General features: G+C 43.8%; 1 pseudogene; it reads right to left on the reverse strand.

Moving 5' to 3' along the window:
* Positions 1-3,676: 3,676 nt before the first annotated feature.
* Positions 3,677-7,546, reverse strand: LOC113927888 (annotated as a pseudogene).
* Between the last annotated feature and the right edge of the window lie 8,162 nt (positions 7,547-15,708).

The raw sequence follows: 15,708 nt of genomic DNA on the forward strand, positions 1-15,708 counted from the left end.
ACTCCCCACCTCAGGCCACTTGTGTCTCCAGGCCCCATGATCCTATGAGAAATCAAAGATCAAGGTCTACAGGATCATTGAATATTATCAGAGTGAGAACTGGGCCCACATTTTCTTTTCTTTTTTTTTTTTAAAGATTTTAAATATTTGACAGAGAGAGAGAGAGTGAGAGCAGGAACACAAGCAGGGGGAGTGGGAGAGGGAGAAGCAGGCTCCCCGCTGAGCAGGGAGCCCAATGCTGGGCTTGATCCCAGTGGGTCCACATTTTCATGTGACTTTAGGCACCTCAGTATTCCTCACTTTCTTGCCAGCTTATTAGCATGTTTTAAAAAGTTTTTTCCTTTTAATATTATGCATCAATTTTGGGTGTTTTCGAATGGAAGGGTCAGTCAGACTCTTTGAGGCTGAAATATTGCCCGAGATGGAAATACGTGTTATTGTCCTTAAGTCAGGAAAGTAAATGAAATTTATCATAACTCAGGAAGTCTTTTCAAATTCATCATTACTACCATGCAATAATTAGAGCACAAGTTGGAGAATCAGTTTCCCCAAGTTACTAGCTGCATGGTCACAGGTAAGTCAATCAACCCCCAATTGCCTCAATTTTTCATCAGAGTAACAGTTACCTACTTCACAGGGTTGTGATGAGAATAAGTTAACATACATACAGCACTTACAATAGTGGAAAATATTAAGTGTTCAGTATACATTAGCAATTATATTACTACTATTATTCTTACTATTCTTACTATTACTTTATATTATTCTTCCAAGCTTATCTTCTAGCCAATCGACTCTTTCATTGCCCTCTGAATTGAGTGTGTGTCATTATTTCTCTTAAAGTTCTCCTCCAACTGTAAGAGGAGGTCATTCTCAAAGAACACCTGTGCCATCACTTAGGGAAAATTTTCAGCCCAGCCCTCCATGAGATCCCACTCATTACTGCTGCCTCCCCATCTATTCTGTTTCCTTATTTTAAGTTTGGTAGGGTTCGCTGTGGGGAGCAGAGGGAGCCTGACAGAGCTGCCCTATTTGGGGACAAGACTCTCAACAATGCTATCCCACACTATCCTAGTAATCCTAACACTAGAACAAAAGCTCCAAAGACAAGATTTACGGCATCAGGAAGACCTCAAAACATCAAGCCATCAGATTGAGGTTTGAGTCTCAGTTCTGTGACTTACTAATGATAATGTTACCATCTCTACTGACCTCTCAATTATTGTTGCAATATTTAAACAAGAAAATTTACTTAAAGATCCTGGTAACAGGAAAGCCCTAAATTGGTAGGAGCATTTTTAAAAGGGTAGGAATCCTTGTTTAAAAGATAGGAGGTGATTTTTAAAAATCACAACAAACCTTTATTTACATCTAGAGGAATTAAATTTACTTGCTTGTGAACATTATGCAACATGAAGCCTAGGGGATGTAACATCATCATTAAAGATGGACTGAGGGGTGTCTGGGTGGCTCAGTCGGTTAAGTGTTCAGGTCATGGTCCCACGGTCCTGGGATCGAGCCCCACATGGCGCTCCCTGCTTAGCCAAGAGCCTGCTTCTCCCTCTCCCAGTCCCCCTGCTTGTACTTTCTCTTTCTCTCAAATAAATAAATAACATCTTAAAAACAAAATAAACATGAACTGACATCACCACACACATTATTCCCCCCCGGACCAAATGCAGTGATCATTAACTTATGCATGAGAGGCTAGAGTTTGTGTGTCAACATAGAGTTCAGCTGTATGTATTAATTCCTCTAAGTACTTGTGACATTATGTCAAGAGTTCAGCAGCTGAGTTTCACATAGGGCAGTGTGATTCATCGGGATTATTAGGATCCTCCTGGAATAACTTCCCTGAGTTGATTGCCTTTGACAGATCAGTTTGCTTAGATTAAAAAGCAATTGCTGCTGTCTAGTCAAATTTAAACACTTTGGCTAGAAGAAGCTGAACTCTAACTCTGTCCAGTCTATAGAAACACCTTGATGTGAAAAATACATCGAATGTAGTGATACAAAGAGAAAACTGAGTTAACAGTACTCTGGGGTACAGTTTTGTAATAATGTGATGGAGCATACATGCCAAACAAAAGTGACCGCAGGTATATGGGAGGGAGGGAAGAGTACATTGCTTTTAATAGCAACTATGTACTGCTTTTATAATTTTTTTTATTTTTTTAAAGATTTTATTTATTCATCTGAGACGCAGAGATACAGAGAGAGAGAGAGAGAGCATGAGCAGGGAGAGAGGCAGAGGGAGAGGGAGAAGCAGGCTCCCTGCCGAGCCAGGAGCCTGATGCAGGGCTCGATCCCAGGACCCCGGGACCATGACCCGAGCAGAAGGCAGACGCCTAACCATCTGAGCCACCCAGGCGCCCCTATGTACTGCTTTTAATAGCAATGTACTGCTAAGTCAGTAGCAATGTTTGAGGTACCACTCTGCTCCACATTCATACAACATTCACTACCATTAGACTTGGGGTAAAATGGATCCATCTTCTGGGCTGAACAATGGAAAGTATTTGGGGATATAGTCATCTCTCGCTTCTCCCTTTCTGAATGGACCTAGTAATTTAATAGAAGAAACAACACTATCAAGAGGACTAAAAGAGCAGTATGCTAAAATTTAAATCATCTTTAAAAAAATGAATGAAATATCTGATTTAAGTGAAATTTAAGCTTAATGCCTGACATTGCATTCCCAGCCTGCATTAGTTGTAGATAAAATGAGGCTTGAGATGACATTAAGCTGACATCCAACCTATCTCTGGTGGATCAGCAAATAGAGTACTGAAACTAGTGTTAGAGGAAACACTCTTTTAGCGAGTTTGAAGTGAATTCTTATCAACAAAGAACACCGTTACCATGTCATCTATTAGTATATTTGTGGACTTGTGCAACCATCATGATGATCTAAGTTTAGACAATATTTTATCACCCAAACGAAACCCAGGTATCCATTAGCAGTCCGTCCAGAACACTGTGTTACCAGTAATCAATCCCAGGGGAGGACTCCAAGGACATGGGGGATAGGAAAGATCATTACAGTTGCCAGCCACCCAGGATAGCGTCCAAACACGTCTGTCCACTGCATCCTGGTATCAGAATCACCAAGGAAAACACAACATAACCAAGCACTGGATGGAACAATGCTTTTTACTCACACAGAGAACAGCCAGCCTGGAACTTCCAGGGGGACTTGGCCAAATGCAGCACCATGGAGTACACCATGGACCTGTGCCCCAACAGCAGGATGCAAGGACAGCAAGCCGGCCAGCACCTCGGACAGGTCAGTAATCATCCCCAATCTCTTCCCCAAGTATATTTCTACACCCAACAGGCCTGAAGCCAACCCTAAGAAGCAGCTGCAGCCCAGAGGAGGGTGACTGCCATGACATGTGCATCTAGCTTTGGAGGGAATGTGTGGGCTCAGGGTTTGCTGGCTTCCTTGAGTGGTGGGTCATCGAGCTGCCAGACCCGCTGCCACCTGCTGCGGATAGACACTCAGGGCCAGGGACAGACAGAAGCAGCTTTGCAGGTGGAGCTAGTCGCCCTCACCCTCTCTTGGGGGTGACTCCTCTATCCCCAAGCATCTGCCTCCCCATGCCCCTGCGGGTCCTCTGGGTTTTGGACCCTCCCGGAGAGAGCCATGAGCCGCACCAGGTCATTCCTGATGTAGCTAGCCTTCAGTCTTCTTCAGGCCCAGCATGCATGAAACGAAGTAGGGCTTGTTCTCGTAGTGGCGCATCACTGCGTGACTTCCAGGGAAAGAAGTCAAACTTCTTCGTTCCGAGCGGGCGGCCGCACACTGGTACATGGCCCGCAGCAGCCGCAGTGCCCCGCCCTGTCCTGTTGTGAACCGCTGGGCCTCCTCCAGCTCTGGGATGCACAGGCCATGCGTGACCGGATGCCTGTGCTGGCTGGAAACTCCCAGAGCCGCACAGGAAGTCCTGGCCTCGGCACCACCTCCTCGCTGCCACTGTGGGTGTTGTAGCCGGTGATGAGGGGACTGCTTGTGTTGTTGGTTGTGCTCATGGAGGCTGGGCCTGGCGCAGCACGGGCCTCCGAGGGGCCCTGAAGCGTGGCCTGGGCTTTGCTTTCCTAAAGGTGGTCCTGCACGCGCCAGCGCCTCTCTCCCCTCGGGAGGAGCTCCCGGGTGCGGAGGTGGCAGCCGCCGGGCAGCACGTGGCTCGCAGCGCTGGGGAAGGCGAGCAACTGGTGCGTCCGCGCGTGCACCCGCGCACGCCCCCTCACCCACAGGAAGCGCGGGTTCGGCTCTCGCTGCGTCCCGGCCTTCCGTGGGCTCCGCCTCCCGACGCAGGCAGGCTCCTGTGGGCAGCTAGGCTGCCGGCTCCTGCCGGCTCCTCGGCACCGCCAGGACCTTGGTCACCCCTCCCTGCTCTGCCATCTGGAAGGCGCTCTGTGCTCACTGCCTGGGGTCCTCGGGCTGGGTCTTCTTTTCCTCACTGTCGGCCTCGAACGGATAGTGGTCCCAGGCAGGAGTGGATGACTGTGACGTGGTCCAGTGACAGCCAGCACCACTGTCACTGCAGCAGGGAGAAGCTCTCTGGACTGCCCGGCTCTGGCTCTTGGTCTCTGGAGGGGCCACCGCCCGCCGCGTCGTTCCTGTGCTTCTTATGCTTGGCACAGCTGCGCCAGGGACGTCTCTGCTTTGTGGTGGAGGTTTATGCTTTTGAGGTGGGCAGCGTCGTAGAGGGCAAAACTCCTGGAGGCCTGCAGGGTGGCTGGCGTGGAGCTCGGCCTTAGTAGTGGCTGAGGAAGATGCAGTGCTGCCGCGGCAGCAACAGGGAGAGGGGCGGTCCCGGAGGACCTGGCCTCCTCCACGCGCGGCCAGCAGTCTGGGCCCCTGCCCAGCATCTCCCTGGGGGCATGGTCACCTTTGATGCGGCACACCAGGCTGAATAAAAGTTGGCCCAGCAGAAGCTGCTCCGCATTTGCTCCACAAACACACAGGACAGGAACAAGAGCATGTTCTCGGAGATGACAGTGAGCTGTAGAGAATGAGGCAGTCCCATGGCGGGAGCAGGCTCGTGTGTTCTTCCGCGGCTTGGTGCAGAAGAGCCGCAGGTATAAGCGGGCCAGTAGGTAGGCCAGCTTGAAGGGGCCGATGTGGGCAGCCCCCTTGACCAACACCAACCAGAAGAGCAAGCAGAAGATGGCCACCTTCAGCCTGTTAAGGTAGGACCTGCGGGGGATAAAGTTGGGCGTGGGGTGGGGGCCCCCCACAGGTTCCGGGTGGTCAGTATTGATGTCAGTCGCTCCTTGGTGTGCCTGGGAGGGGGCACCTGCCCCTGCTGGGAGGTGCAGAGCAGCAGGGGGAAGTCACTTATGAGGTGGTGGGGTTGGGGGCCCTGAATAAATTGGGTAGGGACAGCCACTTGAGTGTGGAGTTCACAAGGATGGTCTTGCTTCAGGGCCACAGGTAGTTTATTGCACAGGGCAGGAGGAGTGCCAAGGTATAGCAGGTACTGGTAAAGCAGTGACAGTATCAGGAAGAGGTGGTAGTTGGGCCAGAGGCTAGCAATACTCCGGAGTGCTGGTGGGTGAAGATAGCCATGCAGGATGACCACGAAGTTCCTGCACAGCCCAAACATGTTCACGGCCATCAGGAAGATCTCCAGTCCAAGTTTGTAGAAGAAGAATTTGAGGCAGTTGAGAGGCCCTGGTCCAGCCACTGGAGAGTGCTGTCATATATAGACAGCTTGGGCAGCTGGTGGGGCCAGCAGGTGCTATGGGTGGAGATCTTCCTGGCATTGGTACATGGTGGCTTAAATGCAAGCAGCAGGGTCTGTAGGAGATTCTGGATGTAGCCCAGGTCAGGAAGCCCTTCTACACCCCAAACTGATTAGCAGGATTGATGGGCCTTTGATACAGCAAGAATTGATTGATCTCTGTCTGCAAGTTGGTGCTATTGAGGAAGGGCTCAGTATAGTTTCTGGAGTACTCATGGGGGCTGAAGATCTTGATAGACCCTCTTGCACATAATGTAGATCCAGAAGGTGGACTGGCAGGAGGCCAGAAGTGGGAGTAAGGCAGGGTGAAGGCCCACAGCAGAACCAGCAGGAGGTTCATCACCAACACCTCCTTCAGGGCCATCCAGACAGTGTCCTGGACCACCAGCTTGAAGATATGCAGCTCAGCAGGCATCACAAGAGCACCACAAAAGTCCCAGAAGTCAGTGACCAAGTCCAGCAGCTGCTTGGTCACCAGGCCCCACTTGTTGGCTATGGCTTCTGGGACTTGTGTGTCTTGGTGGGAGCCAGCTGTGCTCAGCCCGTTGTCCCCAGAGACCTACTCTTCCTTCCTCCTCCTGCTGCTGCACCAGTGGGGTCCCACTCACCACACCCTGCGTGTGAACATGTAGATGATCTTGCAGATGATGAGGCAGTTGGCAAAGCTGACCACGATGAACATGCCAGCAGACAGGCAGATCCAGTAGTTGGCATAGATAGACCCCTGTGACTGGCTCCCCCAGACTCTGAAGCAGCATCCACATGAGCTCTGTGTCTGCCATGGTGACCTCCATTGGTGCAGGGGGCGGGGCCTTCACCTTCAGCAGCTTCTCTTTGACAAACTGGTGTAGCAGGAGCCAGAAGGTCAGAGGGTACAGCACCGTGGCGCCGAGATTCAGGCAGAGGTAGTAGATGTTCTCTAGCCCCAGATGGCCAGGCTGACAGCTCCCAGGGTTGTGGGGAGCTCAGGACACTGCTCCGTGGCCCGCATGTAGTATAGGCCACACAGTGCCAGTCTGTAGAGCAGGTTGGAAGGTGCTCCAAGCACGGTCAGCCGGTGGCAGCTACACATGGTCCAGGTGAGGCAAGCCCAGAGCAGCAACATGAAGACATGAAGGCCAGCCGGCTATGGCAGGTGATGCTCCTATGATCATGGTGATAAGGGCACACCTGTACAGAGTGCTGGTCCATGATGAGGTGGGCCCACATCTCTCTAGGCTCAGCCAGCCTGGTGCTGCTGGATGGGGCTGTGGCCAGTCAGGTTGTGCCTGGTGTAGGTGTCTGCCTCTGTGTCCGGCCCTGTGAGCACCATGTACTGGGCAGCCCCCTCTTTCATGGCAGCAGGAGCCCTGGCCTGGCCCTGGGCCACAGTCCACCTTGGTCAGCTCCACCTGCTCTTCCTCACTCCTCATGCCTCCTTGGACCCTTGGTCCAAGGGGTGGTGTGTGCAGAGTTTCGAGAGTGAAATTCAGAAGCTTGACTATAAGACCTCTGAGGCCCTGCAAGAGGTTGTTAAGAGGCTGCAGTTCAAGACTGGGGGTCTGGAGAGATGAACCTGGACAAAGATGGCCTTCTTGGCCTTGTTCACCATGATTGAGTACTCTGAGTGGGCCACCCTTCTCAAATGTCCTTCAGTAACCACATTGGTAGTGGGGCCTGGCAGGCTTCCACAAAGGCCTGGGATGGTACACTTGTCAAACAGTAACGCAGGTGTCCTAAGGTGAGCTCAGGAAGGTGAGCTCCCATGGAGCAGGACAAACACTCACTTGATCTTGATTTTCAGTATGAATACACATTATGAAAGCAGGCCCTCAGCATCCTTCTGATCTTTTGGGTTTTAAACAGGAGGTATCAGAAGAGTTACCACAAGGATAACTGGCTTGTGGTGGCCAAGCATTCATAACAATGTTGCTTTATGATCCTTTGATGTTGTCTCTTCCTATCATTATGAAGCAGAATTCACCAGGCATTGGATTGTTCATTCACTAGTAGGAAAGGTGAGCTGGGATTAGACCATCATGGGATAGGTTAGTTTTACCTTACTGATAATGTGTTGTTGCCATGGTAATCCTGTTTAGTACAAGAGGAACCTCCCTATCATTTTTAATAATCGTAATTCTGAAATTCACTTTCACTTCAAAGAAGTGTTCTGAGCTTCACACTTATGAATTCTATTTTGTTAATGCTATTTGAATGAAAAGTTTAACAACTAAGTACAGTGTTTTTTAGACACTCAGAATTTTGTTCTTGGAAGGATTTTGGAGATTGTTTGGTCCATGGATTAAGCAGTAGCTACTCATTGCCAATCAATTATTGCCAGACTGAAATGAGGGCCCAGTGATGCTGGATCCTACAATAAAAAAAAAAAAAAAAAAAAAGCCATAAATCTGGATATTTATGGGAAACTATCCAAATTTTAAAATGGCAGCAATGAATTTAAAACTCTGTTAAGGTGAGGGGCTCTGCTGTTTTAGTTTCTTTGTATCCTGCTTTGTCCCTCCTCTGTGCTGTGGATTGGTGATAGATGTTGCTGAAGAGTTTAGTTGAAAGAATTCTAGGGGATTGTAGATCTTGCTAGATCTTAAGACTGATACAGACAGGAAAAAAGTTATTAACTTTAGCCTTTTAATATAGATATTGGCTATTTGGAACCAGATAGGTATTAAGAAGCCATGTCAATGAACTTTCTTCCCTTCTTAAGCTTTCTTTTGATTAACCAGTTGCTTATAAAGTTGGATCTTCAAAGACGGCCCTGGGAGTTGTCCCTTCTATTCAGCTAGAACTTGACAAAATGCTTTAAAATCAAGCCTCTATTCTGTTCAGCTCAAGTTTTAAGGATTGGTTCTTCTGGAAGTAAGGCTTTCCTAAGGAAGCTTCCTGAGCAATTTGACATTCAAGGAAAATGGCCTGGGAAACACACCATGGAGAATCCAGCACCATTATTCAAAGCAAAGCTCTCAATATATTTAAAGCTATACTTGGGGAAAAAAATAAAGCTATACTTGAAAGTGACTAAAGATACTCGCATTTGAAAGATTGAGAGTGAGTGCCGTTTTTTTTGTTTTTGTTTTTGTTTTTGTTTTGGAGATAAGAGAATGTCCCTTGAGATCTTTTTCTCCTTGGCTGGATTTGGGATTTGATTTCTCTGTTTAAAGAACTTGGGGCACCTGGGTGGCACAGTCAGTTAAGTGTCTGACTCTTGGTTTCAGCTCAGGTCATGAACTCAGGGTCATGAGATTGAGCCCCAAGTTGGGCTCTGAGCTCAGTGTGGGGTCTGCTTAAGACTCTGTCTCCCTCTCCCTTTGCCCCTACCCCCGCTCTTTCTCTAAAATAAAAAATAAAAAAATAAAAAAATGGAAAAAGAACTTGGTTGAACATTTTGCTCTCTGAAGTATTTTGAGCTCTTTATAGATGACTGGCATAGTCCTTAGTTTCCTGATAACTTTCTTACTTAAGATTTCCTTCCTGAGGAAACTTTGTCTCACAGCTGAAGAACGAAGCCTCTGGCACATCCTGATGTTCTGGTGTGTGGTTGATCAGTCTTTTTCAAATCTCAGGAAAAGCCAGGGTGAAGTAGACTCCTAACACTTCTCTTTTCTACCTATAAGTATTTAGAACTAGAAGACTTTGAACCAACACAACTGGGTATCTAAATATGTTTTGCTAAGAAAGGTGATCCTTTTAAAATGGGACCATTTAATGGTGAAAATGAAAATCATGAACATTCAGCATGGGAGAATGTGTGTTGCTGGAAAATTCTAAGAAATGCAGTATAAGAATTTCTCTACTGGAAAATTGAAGTGCTTTTACACCCTTGTTTGTGACTTCTGTTTTGTGCTTTGTTTAGGCAATATCGATTTTTTCCCTTTAATGAATCACAATTGAACTATATGTTTTACATATCAGTAGTTGACTAAGAGACACTTCTGAAAATTAGTGACTAGCAAGTGCATTTCATGTGTGAAGCAACATTTTGGCAGATGGACTTAGCCTGAAATTGAGACTGTCCTGAGTTGGCTTTTAGGATCACAAATTAATTCCGTGTGGAACCCCACCAAACCTTTTGGTATTAAACAGAGCATGGTAGAAATACTTGAAATGTACATCACACTTGATGAGATGGGTTTCTGATAAAAAGTAAGTCCAGAGGCTAGACATCTGGTGTTGTGGTTTATGCAAAATACATTGCCGAATTGCGGCATATAGAGAAACAATGATCGTCATTCTCTTTTGCTGCCATTCTTCCCAGGAGCATGTTATAGTCTGCACTCTGGTCAAAATTATATTATTGTTATTATTAGTAGTAATAATAATAAATAAGCTTCAGAGTTTTTCAAACTTACCATTACCACTTGGTTGTTCTTGAGGAATGTGACTTACGCCCTCTTGTTTGTGATGCTGCAGTGTTTTCCTTCTCACACATGTAGGTGAGTTCGGCACAGAGGGTAAAGGAGGAGGGTGTATGTTTTTCAAATGCTGACTTCTCTTTTTACTACCTGCTTTTATTTATGAAAAGAACATGTTGTATTTCTTCTTCTGAACATAATCTATTCCATTTTAGTTTGCTGTCTAGTTCTGGTTAATACTTGCTTATTATTTTGAAAGTATTCTTTATAATTTTCATCAGATTCTTAGTTTTACATTTGTAAACTTTAAGTTCTGTGATGTTACACTGTTATTCTCTTATTCGTTATGAATAAGCTTTACAGGTTTAATTTAATGGAACTTCAAAATACTGAAGTTGGTGAAGATAGTATGTGTAACAGTGGTTTAAGCCACCATGGTAATTCTGCTTGAAGTATTCTAAATGGAAGTTAAAGAAGTTATAGCGATTTGATCCATATATCTTACCTATTCAGGTCAAGATCTGTAGGTGAGGGTGGGAAAGAAGTGCTAGTATCCATTCATCTCTCTTCTGTCTGGAAAACTGCCCCCCCCCCCCGTTCCTTTGTACATTTGTCAGATTCTACTTACCCTTCAAGCATCTTGGTATAGGTAGCATTAATTATGTGTTCTACAGGCCTCTTACATGGATGCACAATGAAAAGCTTCTTTCATGCAATGCTTCTTTAAACATGGGAAGTTTTAATGGACCACCTTGGGGCCATGTTTTCAATAACAAGTTGAAGAGACTTTTTCCAAATTTTTACTGTCAAAGAGAATCTAGACATGTGTTAAGGGAGGCAGTACATGGCAATTTATATCAATGGAAAAAAAGTAAACCTTATTGAAATCATTACTGTTCACTGACAAAAAGGGAGACTATAATTTTGAAGACCTCTTCCAGTGACTGAACTGCGATTTGGCTGAATTGTCCTGGGCTCCTATGAGTGGATCTCTAACCATAAAATGAAATCTCTTTGTTACTTGTGGTTATAAGCTTTTGTTCTTTAATAATAAATCTAACTTAGAGACATTTCTTTACTGTAAATTTATCTCCACTGAAGTGCTCATAAACAGTATCTGCTTCCATTACCAGTGGTAGAACCAGGTTTGAGCATCTTGTAGAGTAAGCATATGCACTAAGAATCAATATGTGTTTTATTAGCGGCAGGAGACTCATTGAATTGATTTTTTTTCGTTTTACCTTTATGGGCAATTGCTATAAAAAGGTAAGTTAAAAAGTTAACCATCTGCTACCTCACTTTTCATTTAAAATCTTTTATTTGATTATTCTTTCCAGGTAATCAATGCTTTCTATTTTGCTATTATGCTTGCTGGTGAATGAAGGTGGGTTTAATTTATAGCTTTTATTTATCTAACGGTATTGTCAGAGTCACAATCTTTATGCATCCTATTAGTAGTCTGGAAAATATTTCTTACTACATCGAAACAGAACAAAATTCAATTTAGAAATATAATTTCCTGCCATGGAGACACTTGATAACAGGGGGGAGATTAATGGAGCCCAGTGACAGAAACTTGATTTAAAGCAGGAGATTAATACTGCTTTATCAGCCTACACTGCAAGTGAATTGGCTCTGAAAGAAAAAAAAATCTGTTTGAAGTTGCTGAGTTGTCAGATTGTTGGTTGGAAAAAAGGTCTCCGGACATTTATTTTGTTATTGCTGAGTATTTGCTGCATGCTTGTCTATTTGACAACATAGGAACAAACCTGCGGCACAACACCAGACTTGCTTATTTTACAGTAGTAACATGTTTCTTATTATTCCTTTTGATCCCACAGGAAGCTTGAATGCCGTGGAGGTCAGCTTCTGACTTAAGGGGATTATACTCAGTAAATCATGTCAAAATTAACAAATAGAATTGCGCTGACACTCCAGTTTGGTTGGATTTAAGTAAAATGTTTAAATGGTATTTTTAATTGCAAAGCTCCTGCCCCTCAATCCCATTATAAATACTTTTTTCTATCCTTTACAGAAGTCATTAATTTTTTTCTCCAACTATAAAAGTGTGAATCTTCCAGAAGAATTTAATGCAAATCTGAAGATTACTTCAAAGGGTTGAAATGCCCACTAGATCTGTTCTGAAACAAAATACGAAGCTTGGTAAACTGTTGGAATGCATGCTAAAGTTAGTGGGTCTAGATTTTGATTTTTAAAAATTTTATTCCCAGGAAATTAAAGTATTCATAGTGCTGAAATTAAATTTTTGAGCTTGTGCTTGAGGTATATGAATTTTTAAACTTGGTATTTGTCTAATAAATCCCTCCTGGGAAATAAAAAGGAAATAGAATGAATTCCTTACCCAGTAGCATCACAAAAATGGCTCTGTGTTTTTTAAAAGCTTGAATTTTTACATAATAACTTACAAATTACTTAGTTATCTAATTTCTGAGGGAAAGAGGTACTTAACAACTTTCATTTGTTTTTATTAACTTCTAAATTTTGTAGAAGTGAACTGAAAAAAATTTCTTGCCTTAATTTTTATTAAGTTATATAGTAGAAAAAGGATTTTGCTGGAAGTCATACTATTTGGATTGTAGTTTAAGGTCATTTAACAACTTTCTGTTTTCTTATGGACATTTTTAAATCACCTTCTGTTTCTAAGACAGCTGAATAGTAATAATATCTGCGTTACTACATCGCAGAGTTATTGAGAGTATCAATGGGATGAGTTATGCAAAATATTTAGATGTATTAAGGGCTATAGGAGCATAAGCAATTTTACTTAATATCAGTATGTATAGATAACCTTAAATATATTGCATCTAGGATTTTATTAGAGGGAGATGTATCATTTCAAAGACATCTACATTAATTTTATGTTGATATAACTAAAACTCTCAATATTTCTTGAAATTGATCCACTGTAGGTTGTTTAGGATATTTTTGAATATATGGAGAGTAATGACCTGTAGCACACTCCTCTTTGGAACTTGTCGCATGAGATAAATTAAGTAAAAGAAAGTTAGGGCCAATTTGATTTGCTCAGGGTGGGCTCTCAGTGCATTAAAAAAATGAATGATAATGGATCAATGATAGTAAAGATGGTCATGAGTTCTAAATGCTCTGAACCAGGTCTTTGGGGTGGTGCTCTGTGTGATATCACTTACACGGCCTCTTTAGGCTTCATTAGCTTGTGGACTCTGTTTGGTGCTTGAACAAATACATATGCCTGAAGGGAGTATTAGACCCTCTTAAAACTCTTTTCCTGGCTTGAAGGCACGAACCAAACTCCCAGGTAAAGCACATTAAAGTGGCTAAACGTTGACTCAAAGGTGAAGGAGTTCCTTTCAGGAATTTAAAATCTTTCAAGTCATAAGAATTTAGCAGAGAAGACAACTTAAAAGGGTTTTTAATTTCAGTGAACATGCATATGCTTTTATTCCCTCTTGTTTCACAGATCCAGAGGGACCTTCTCGTATATGCCCTTTTGACCTTTGCCTAGTCATCAAATTACCCTTATCCTGCTTTTTCTCCTTTGCACTTCCTTTCCTAAATGGCCTTTCTTTGGTGTTACAGTTTAAATTGTGCAGCGCCTACTCTAGACATTGGCACTTGGATTAATTTTAATCCCCTCCACTCTCATTTTGCTGGGATGTGACCATCAAGTGTGCTGACCTTTCAGGAGCCAGTCTGGGTTTTGCCTGGGGTTCATGGCATCCCCGAATATTTGCAAACATTTTATTTTCCATCTTGGGGAACGTAGTATTGGAGATTTTTCTTCTCTTTTGTTTTTGTTTTTTAACTCCCCCCCTTTTCTGTGCTGAAGATGACATTTGGGAGCAGGAGAGCCAGGTGTGATTACCGACTGTGACAGCTAGGTTGCCATTATGAATCCAAGTTGGCAAATCAGACTCAGGAGACACAGACAGGCTTTAATCAATACTACTCTTACTGAACTTTCTGGAAGGAAACAAGCAGGATTCCAGCAAGGAGATACAGTGTCGTCAGCTGGTGGGGAGGCCTAGCAGCTACCTAGTAGCAGTCTCACCCAGGAACAAGGTGTGAGAGTCAGGGTATTGTGGGGTCACCTTGTCACAGAGTGGCCACTTGCTCCACCCAATCTTGTATATGGTTTTCATCAAGCTTGGGTCTGCACGCCAGCTTGCAGATCCCCAAGCTCAGGTTTTTGTTTCACACAATGCTGAGGGAGAAACAACTGTTCCCCATTTATCTTAACTCTACTGTTTCCAAGGAAACAAGACCATGGGAGACTGGAGGTCATTCTCAGGCTGGCCTGCCTCAGCCAGGCCTGATGTTAACCCTTTATTCACACTCATACATGCTGCTGTAGAAATGGTAGCATCACGGGGTGCCTGGCTGGCTCAGTTAATGAAGCATGTGACTCTTGATCTTGGGGTTGTGAGTTCGAGTCTCACATTGGGTATAGAGATGACTTAAAAAATAAAATCTTAAAAAAATGGTAGCATCACTATGTGCAATGCTAATGCTAAGTTTCAGTGTACCAGTAGAGTGTCTTTAATATCAGTATTTACCACTGTATGTTTCCTAGGGCAATAAATAGAAAAGGAAAGCATTAGATATTTATCCATTTATCCACCCCTTCACATTTTTTGAGTGTACACTGCATGCCTCACCTGATTTTAGGTACTGAGAATGCAAAAAAGGATTGGACACCAACCTGGCTACTGAATACTTCAGGATCTAGAGGGCAGTTCTCTCAGCATTTGGATTACTACAATACAAAGCTCCCAAGTTCCATATAGAACTGAGCGCTCTCTGTGGGAGCTCTAAGAAGAGAACTCACTCTTTTGTTATGATTTTGTATCTTATAGACCTTATTCAGCCTTTCCTTATAAGCATGACCATATAGAATAGTAGCTGACGTTCACAATGGTTACTCTGGAATGTTGTAAGATCCTAAAGTGCCCTCTGAATCACTGAAAAAGGACTTTGGAATTGTCTATAATTTATTATATTTTAGACTACAAATATTAAGTTCATCCTTGTACACCTCCCAGCGCATTAACACAGTATTGTATGTCTGGGAAGTGAATGATCAAGGTTTCTTGAATTAAGTCTAAATAATACCACTTTGGGCATTATACAGGACATTAAGTTATAGAAAAATAAACAAGATTACTTCAAATTCAAACTTACAAAGCTTACGCTTTCCAAGAGTTTATACATGCTGAGAAAAGAATTACTCAAAGCACATTAGATAAGTCCATTAACTGTATTTCTGTAATAGGCTCTGGGAGGGTAGGGTGTTGAGGCATGTTACATCCCCACCCTTGAGACAGATGTCAAGGGGCACAGTTGCTACCCTACACAACACGGTTCTGGATGTCACCATCAGATGTAATTCTAAGCAGGGAAAACCATGTTTCTGACCCATTCATTCTGATTTCATTACCTAGGATACTTGTTTGTAACATTCACAGATGGTATTTTTTTTTTCTTTTTCTCATTATTTGACTAGAAAACTAATTCATGAGTCTTTTGCCTGTTTGGGGGAGAATCCAAGTTAATGTACCTGAGAACGTGTTCAATATTTGAATTTAGTTTCAACAATTTTTGAGTACTTACTC

The sequence above is a fragment of the Zalophus californianus genome, chromosome 7 (genome assembly GCF_009762305.2).
Source record: "Zalophus californianus isolate mZalCal1 chromosome 7, mZalCal1.pri.v2, whole genome shotgun sequence".
In the NCBI taxonomy this organism is placed as follows: Eukaryota; Metazoa; Chordata; class Mammalia; order Carnivora; family Otariidae; genus Zalophus; species Zalophus californianus.